Source organism: Glycine soja, chromosome 3 (genome assembly GCF_004193775.1).
Source record: "Glycine soja cultivar W05 chromosome 3, ASM419377v2, whole genome shotgun sequence".
NCBI classification, from domain to species: domain Eukaryota; kingdom Viridiplantae; phylum Streptophyta; class Magnoliopsida; order Fabales; family Fabaceae; genus Glycine; species Glycine soja.
Window position 1 is genome coordinate 38,104,110 of NC_041004.1, and position 8,764 is coordinate 38,112,873.

Below are 8,764 nucleotides of genomic sequence, written 5' to 3' on the forward strand. Positions count from 1 at the left end.
ATTTCTTTTAAAAAAATAAGACTAAAAATAACAAAATTAGGAAAAAAAACAATAATAGTCTAAATTCAAATTAAGGATCAAAATCATATTCAAATATTTATTATATATATATATAAGGTTCCTATCTATTATTTTATTTTAGGCCCATAAACCCCATAATTGGTGTAAGAGGATGTTACTGCAAAGGTGTGGCATTGGCTTAGTATAAAAGGATAATTTCCTCTATCAGAAGGTTCTTACACGGAAGATGCAAATTGACTCTTGTCCCAACAATTTGCACAAACAAAATCAAAATTTAGCTCTTAAATCAGGCGAAAAATTAGTAAAAGAGTTGGAGGATGTTAGATGGATTGTCAAGGGCCACTTTTAAAAGGTCTACGTTGAATCCTTTTATGAGTCACCCTACCTTGATGAGAACATGAGTCTGAGATTTACTGCAATGCTTGCTAAGCTCCCAAATGACGTTTTGCCTTCTTTTATTTCCCTGGTGCCCAAAAAGGAAGTCCACATATGGGTGAGTTTATACATATTTTTCTTATTGAAAATATTTTTAAAATTGTATCCAAACTTCTGGATACTCGGTTAAAAAAGTTGTATAGGGTCTGTCATTTCTTTTGTTAAACAGCTTTCCTGCCAAATTGACACATTTTGGATGGTGTGCTAGATCTTTGTTATTGAGTTGGTGCTCTTGGTTAACGTCAAATAATTGTGAGTATATGACAATTTTTTTTATTATTATATTATCAACAAAAAAATTACTAGGAGGAATCAAATGTAAAACCTTTGAGCATGTTGTTTGCATCTATTAAATGGATTTGCTCTTTTCTAGTAAAAGGTAAAATAAATCATCTTAATTAGTTATTGATGAAAACAATAATTGATATTCTAATTCATACATGATTTTTTACGCATGTATATGTAATATCAACCACTGATTTTTTCATGAGCGATTGATATTACTTTCTTTATTCTCTCTAGAGGGAATTGCTTATTTTATAGGAGTGATTTTTTTATTCATATAACCACTATCAAATTAGTGCATTTTTTGTTGATGAAAAAGTATTTTAATAAATTAAATTATTTTGTCTTTGATTTTATATAGTTTAATTGGCATGTAATTTTTTTACAACTAATTATAAATAATCAATCACTTTGAAGGAGATTTTGTAACTAGATGTTACTGTAATTTTTTTTTACATTGTTAGGATATTCTTTTTATTTTCTCTTTTTCAGAATATTCATATGTAAACGCAAATTTAATAGTTAATGGAGGAAATTGATAAAAAATAAATAAATTAACGAAGGATTATAGTGTTTTTATACACGATAATGGTATAGTGGGTCAGGGCCTTCACTGTACCTATGATCTTTTTACTAATGCATCTCATTTGTTAGAAATAACAATTAATCTACAACTATTAACTAGGATAATTAATGGTCAAATGCAAATAAATAAATAAATAAATAACAGCATCATCTCTCTCTGTCTCTTGCCCCACAAATATACATTACAACTTTTCATTGTATCTTTTCAACGCGCTTTAATTTATTTTGTTTGAATCCAAAATATCTTTATAATGAAGAAAATTCCTATTTAATAATATTGTTTTAGTTCTCCTCAAAAGAAAATCTTGTTTTAGTTAAATTGTAAAACTAAATATTGTAATTAAAGATATCGCCCACAGTAACTACAAGAGATAAGCATCTCTCTCAATTTCAACACGTGTCCAAATTTCATCAACCTTCCCTTTCACTCAATAGTCCAAAACCCTCAATTTCTCACACTATATAAGCTTCACTTTTACACTCTCATTTTCACATCCACAGCCACAGCCATAGACAAAGTGCATCCTCTTTGTCGAGATTCTCTGCAATCCCTTTCTAATCCATTGTCATCCGATTCCTCTTAAAACCCTTCAATTCAGCCAAAATTCGAACATGGCAAATGAAAATGTTAATGATATCCCCGATAACGAAAGCACCGGTAGCAACGACGACGACGCTGTCACTTCTCCCACCACGGAGTGCCAAATATGCTCAAATCCCATACCCCGAAACCCTAATAAACAAACGTCAAGTAAACACCCACTGCAAGGTCCCAAACCACCAACCCTAGTATCACCACCACCGCAATCACTTTCAATTAACCCTAACAATAGCTTTGCAAGGGTGATTCCTTCGCGATCTCAACCAATTAACGCTAATAGAACCCATGCAGATGTGGTTCGCTCAACCCCGCCACCGAAAACAAGCAGAACCACACCACAAGATCCGACACTAGCAGCGTTATGGATGAACAGTAACGCTGCTCGTGGTTGTGCAACCTCACAAGCAGCAGCGTTATGGACCTTCGATGACGCTGCTGAAAATGGAGAAATCCTACACCATCGTTTTCATCCATACCTAAGGCCGGTGGGTCAGCAGCCACCGAGAACGGTGGATTTTCTGTCTAGGATGGAGAATGGTGGATCTCCATCTCTTTATCCGAGTCAGATTGATGAGCAAATGCCACTGAGAACAGTGGATTTTCTTTCTGGGGTGAATAATCACCCGTGGAGAATGGTGGATTTTCTGTCTCAGATGGAGGCAGCCAGTTCGGCACGGCCGGAGCAAGTTCCGAGGGCAAACCCTCCGATTGAAATGGTTGTAGAATGGGCGTCATCCCTTAGAGTCGGAGACGGAAAAAGGCGGAAGGTGGATTTGAATCTGAAGCTTTAGATGGTTTAGGGTTTTGATGAGTTTTGACCAATGGGGTGTGGACCTTCATTTTTATGTTTCTCTTTCTTAATTTATTTTCGATATAGATGAGTTTGGGTCCACTTGAATTGTGGTTGATTTGTTTGTCTGCATAGGATCAATCGTGTCTTGCAGTTTGTTCAGTCCTCGTTTTCAGTGTTGTTGTTGTTTACCTTTTTTTCTATTAAAAAAAACTAATACTAGTAATGTTTTTTCTTTTGGCCAATATTCAGTTATTGACTGACTTATTGTGTTGTTCTTTCTTTTGGTGAGACTTGAGAGGAGTTTGTTTCAATCGATCGATCAGAACCAAAAGATTAACTTTCATGAAGCCAAAGAAAATAATTCAATTGATCAATATGGCCATTGAAACTCAAACAATTATGATTGTTCTAAGTAAAAGAGATAAAGTTGGTTTAATGATTCACGGGAAAAAAAAATAGTCAAGTTGTTGAGTCAAATTTTTTCATTAACAAAAATAATAATAATAATAATAATAATAATACCGACAATTTGTTGATAAAAAATAATATTTTGTACTTGCATTCTTGCAAGGGGCTGGAGATAGTAAAAATTAAAAACTAATCTTTAAATTCAAATATTAAGTTATCTGACACTTTGGAAAAATAATTAATGTTATTCATACAAAACATTTATTGAAATATTGATTGATTTTGTGAATAATTATTTTCTATTAAATAACTTGGGTTAATAATCTTTTGTTGGGTCTTTATTTTTAACAATGTTTTTTTATTCACAAGATTTAAATGAGACATTTTAAAGAAATAAAAGTCTAGTTTTACTCAAATCAATTACATTTGCTCAACCTTTAAAAAAATTGTTAATATATTGTTAAATTTTGTTTTAAAAAATATTATCAAAATATATTTTACTGCTATTGCCTCATAGATGCAAGTACTATATTATCCTTCCTTTTGTGTTAAAAACACATATACATATAAAGTTTTATTTTTTATTGTTTAAAAATATTAGTTCAGATCTTTTAAAATAAATATAAATTTATATAATTGTATATATTTCAAATAACTTGGCAAAAGAATTACACATTTATATATTCAAATGTATGTTGCTAATATATATAGTTTATCTCTTAATTAATTTATAATTTAATTAAATTAATATGCACTATAGTAAATTTATTTATACATTTAATTAAAAAAATTTCAAATTATTATTACCATAAAAAATATTATAAAGTAGACTTAAATATGTATTTAGTCCTTCAAATGTAGAGGTATATTATTTTTAGTTCCTCAAATTTGTGAAATATTTTTGTCTCTCTACAGTAGAAATCACCAATTAATTCAAACCTCTAAAAATAAATTAGGAAGGACAAAAATAAACATTTTATGAAATTAAAGGACTAAAATAATTTTAATTTAAATGACTAAAAATACATTTAAGTCTATAAAATAATCAAATCAAAAGAATAATATATATAATGAATGTAGTATAAATTAATTATTAAATGTAATGTTGTAATTTATATATATATAGATACATACATACATATATATATATATATATACATACATATATATATATATATATATATATATATATATTAATATGGGGGTTACTAATGCCTACCCGAGTTAAAATGCATTAGCAATCAACACCAAAATATTTAAGATAAACAAGTCAATATTTTTTATTTAAAATAATTTACTTTAAGGACATTACAGTAATTTAATACTTAATTTTAAAAAAACATAAAATTCCATTTTCCCTCTCCTCTTTTATGAAATTTTTTTTATTGGGAGATTGTAATGGGTTGTTATATGAGAGATAAACTAGTGTAAAAATTAAATGTGGAGAGAGACAAGAGAAACCATTTTTTCTCCCTCCACATTTAATTTTTACAATAGTTTTTTTGTTTCTCTCATATAACAATCCCTTATAATCTCCTAATGAAAAATGTCATAAAAGAGGAGAGAAAATAGATATTTTTATGTTTTTTTTAAATTAAGTATTAAATTATTGTAATTTTTATAAAATAAATTATTTTAAATAAAAATATTAGTTTTTTATCTTATATATACATATATATGTGCGTGCGGGGGGATATTAATGTATACACGTCACTTTTTTAACATTAATATATTAACAATCAACACCATAAATTAGACAAAAAAATTACTATAAATTGTCTCTTTGCAATCAAAATTACCACAAATTGTAAATTCAAACCGCCAAAGAGGGACTAAAATAAGTATTTTGTGAAATTAAAGGACTAAAATAATTTTAATTTAAATGACTAAAAATACATTTAAGCCTATAAAATAATCAAATCAAAAGAATAATATGTATATATAATGAATGTACTATAAATTAATTATTAAATGTAATGTTGTAATTTATATATATATATGGGGTTACTAATGCCTACCCTAGTTAAAATGCATTAGCAATCAACACCAAAATATTTAAGACTAACAAGCCAATATTTTTTATTTAAAATAATTTACTTTAAGGACATTATAGTAATTTAATACTTAATTTTAAAAAAACATAAAAATCCATTTTTCCTATCCTTTTTTAGGACATTTTTTTTAATTGGGAGATTATAATGGATTGTTATGTGAGAGATACAAAGAAACTAGTGTAAAAATTAAATGTGGAGAGAGACAAGAGAAACCATTTTTTCTTCCTCCATATTTAATTTTTACACTAGTTTTTTTGTTTCTCTCATATAACAACCCATTATAATCTCCTAATGAAAAATGTCATAAAAGAGGAGAGAGAAAAGATATTTTTATGTTTTTTTAAATTAAGTATTAAATTATTGTAATATTTATAAAATAAATTAGTGTGTGTACACACATAACTTTTTTAGTATTAATATATTAGCAACCAACACCATAAATATTTGGAGAAAAAATTATCACAAATTGTCTCTGCAATCAAAATCACTACTAATTGTGAATTCAAACCGCTAAAGAGGGACTAAAATAAGCATTTTATGAAATTAAAGGATTAAAATAATTTTAATTTTGATGACTAAAATACATTTAAGTCTATAAAGTAATCAAATCAAAAGAATAATATGTATATATATAATGAATGTAGTATAAATTAGTTATTAAATGTAATGTTGTAAATATATATATATATATTAACATGGGGTTACTAATGTCCACCCAAGTTAAAATGCATTAGCAATCAATACCCAAATATTTAAGACAGACAAGTCAATATTTTTTATTTAAAATAATTTACTTTAAGGACATTATACTAATTTAATACTTAATTTTAAAAAACAAAAATCCATTTTCCCTCTATTCTTTTATGATATTTTTTTATTGGAAGATTATAATGGATTGTTATGTGAGAGTTACAAAGAAACTAGTGTAAAAATTAAATGTGAAGAGAGACAAGAGAAATCATTTTTTCTCCCTCCACATTTAATTTTTACACTAGAAAAGAGATTTTTAAGTTTTTTTAAATTAATTATTAAATTATTATAATGTTTAAAAAATAAATTATTTTAAATAAAAATATTAGCTTTTTTGTCTTACATGTGTATATATGTGTGTGTTTGTGTTTGTGTGTGTGGGGGTGGGGGGGTATTAATGTACACACATCACTTTTTTTACTATGAGTATATTAGCAACTAACACCATAAATATTTAGACAAAAAAATCACCACAAATTATCTCTTCTGTAATAAAAATCATCACAAATTGTGAATTTAAATCGCCAAAAATAGACTAAAGTATATATTTTATGAAATTAAAGGATTAAAATAATTTTAATTTAAATGATTAAAAATATATTTAAGCCTATAAAGTAATCAAATCAAAAGAAATATATATATATATATATAACGAATGTAGTATGAACTAAGTATTAAATATAATGTTGTAATTAATTAATTAATTTATATATATATATATATATATATATATATATGGATTACTAATGTCCACCCTAGTTAAAATGCATTAACAATCAACACTAAAATATTTAAGACAAACAAACCAATTTTATTATTTAAAATAATTTAATTTAAGGATATTATAGTAATAAATTATTTTACTATAACATCCATAAAATAAATTATTTTAAATATAAAATATTAGTTTTTGTCTTATATATATAAATAAATTATTTTAAATAAAAATATTAGTTTTTTCATCATATATATATATATATATATGGGGAATGTTAATATACACACATAATTTTTTTAGTATGAATGTATTAGCAACCAACACCATAAATATTTGGGAAACTTCTTTGTATCATTAAATTTAATGTAAAGATATTATAGTAATTTACTACTTAATTTTAAAATAATAATTTTTTTATCTCCATCAGCATTAAATGTTCAAACATCTTCATCTCTTCTCTCTCACAAACATTAAATTATCAATCTCTCTCATCTCTCATCTATCATTATAATATAAATGTATTATAAAAAATTATAATATTTTTATAATTTCAAGAACATAATAAGCATAAATAAATAAAATTAATATGAAACGGTTATTTTTATATAATATACAATTGACTACAAAGAAATATAAAAAATGATAACGTAATTTTTTAAAAGAAATGATTACTTCTTTTTAAAAAAATTAATAAAAAAGTATTTGTTTGTTAACATCACAAAAATAACATAATTTATGATTACTTTTTACTATAAATTGTTTTTGGAAAATAGTTATTTTTTCAAATTCATTTAAATAAAACAAATATTATTATTTTTTAAGTAAATTTGAGTCAGCCACACTTATTATTTTTTAAATAAATATATAATCTAATTTAATGTTTATGAGATAAAAAATGATTGATAATTTAATGTTTATAAGAGAGGAAAGATAAAGGTGTGTGAAGATTTATTGTTGATAAAGATGAAAGATATAAATGATTATTTTAAATTAAATAATAAATTATTATAATATTCTTACATTAAACTTAATGGCACAAAGGAGTTTAATAAAATTTTTCAAATATTTATGATGTTGATTACTAACACTATATAGACACCTCAATACTTTGATGACAGTTCATGATTACTTGATAAGTTAAGAAATGTGTGAATGAGAAAAAAGCATGTTAAAATTTTTTGTGTTGATTTATGATGATAGTTGTTGATCCTAAAAGTAGTTAGACATTATGGTTATCATTTTTCACTCTAAATTACAATTGAATATAATAAAATAGTTTGTAAATTAATTTTGATTAACAAAATAAATTTGTATAATTTATTTTTTTAATAATATTTTTTTCATAAATAAATGTATGACCCATTGTTTGTGCCTAAAAGTGTTTTTTAAGTGATTTATTTTTAAGAAATATAATCATTGTAATTTCAAGTTTTTTGTAAGGAAATATTATTTTTTATAAATGATTTATTTTTAAGCAATTATACTATAATTTATTCGCACAATGGTTCATACTTTAAGAGACCAAACATGCAATTAACAAATATAATAATAGTATATTTAAAATAATTTTTATCTATTAATTAAATAAGTCAAATGAGTTAGTACTAAATAGAACTGAAAAATGTTTTGAAGACAATGCACATGCCAAACAAGCTTCGATTCTCATAAGCTAGATAATACACAAACAATAATATACATTCAAAGGAACAATTACCAAATAGTCATGGCGCGATAACCTTCATACTCATAAGCTTCAGTCAATGACGGCACGAGGGAGACCTTGACTGAGGAGAATTTCAATCGACCTCGAGGGAGAGACCGCCTTAAAACACGCTAGAGCAGAGTCAATGAGTGCACGAGGGAGGGCAGAGTGGTGGGGAACTTGGAGAGAGGTCGAGGGAGAATGAGAACCAAGAACAATTGTGGAGAGGTACGACAAAGTGTGGTGGGGAACTTGGAGACAGAGAGGTCGAGGGAGAATGAGAACGTGCAAAGAATAGCCACAGAGAAGTACGACAACTTTAATTTTGGGAATGTAAATGAAGACGGTTTTTAAATAAAACCGTGTAGTTTTCATTCCATAAAATTACAGAATTACCACCAATATACATTCT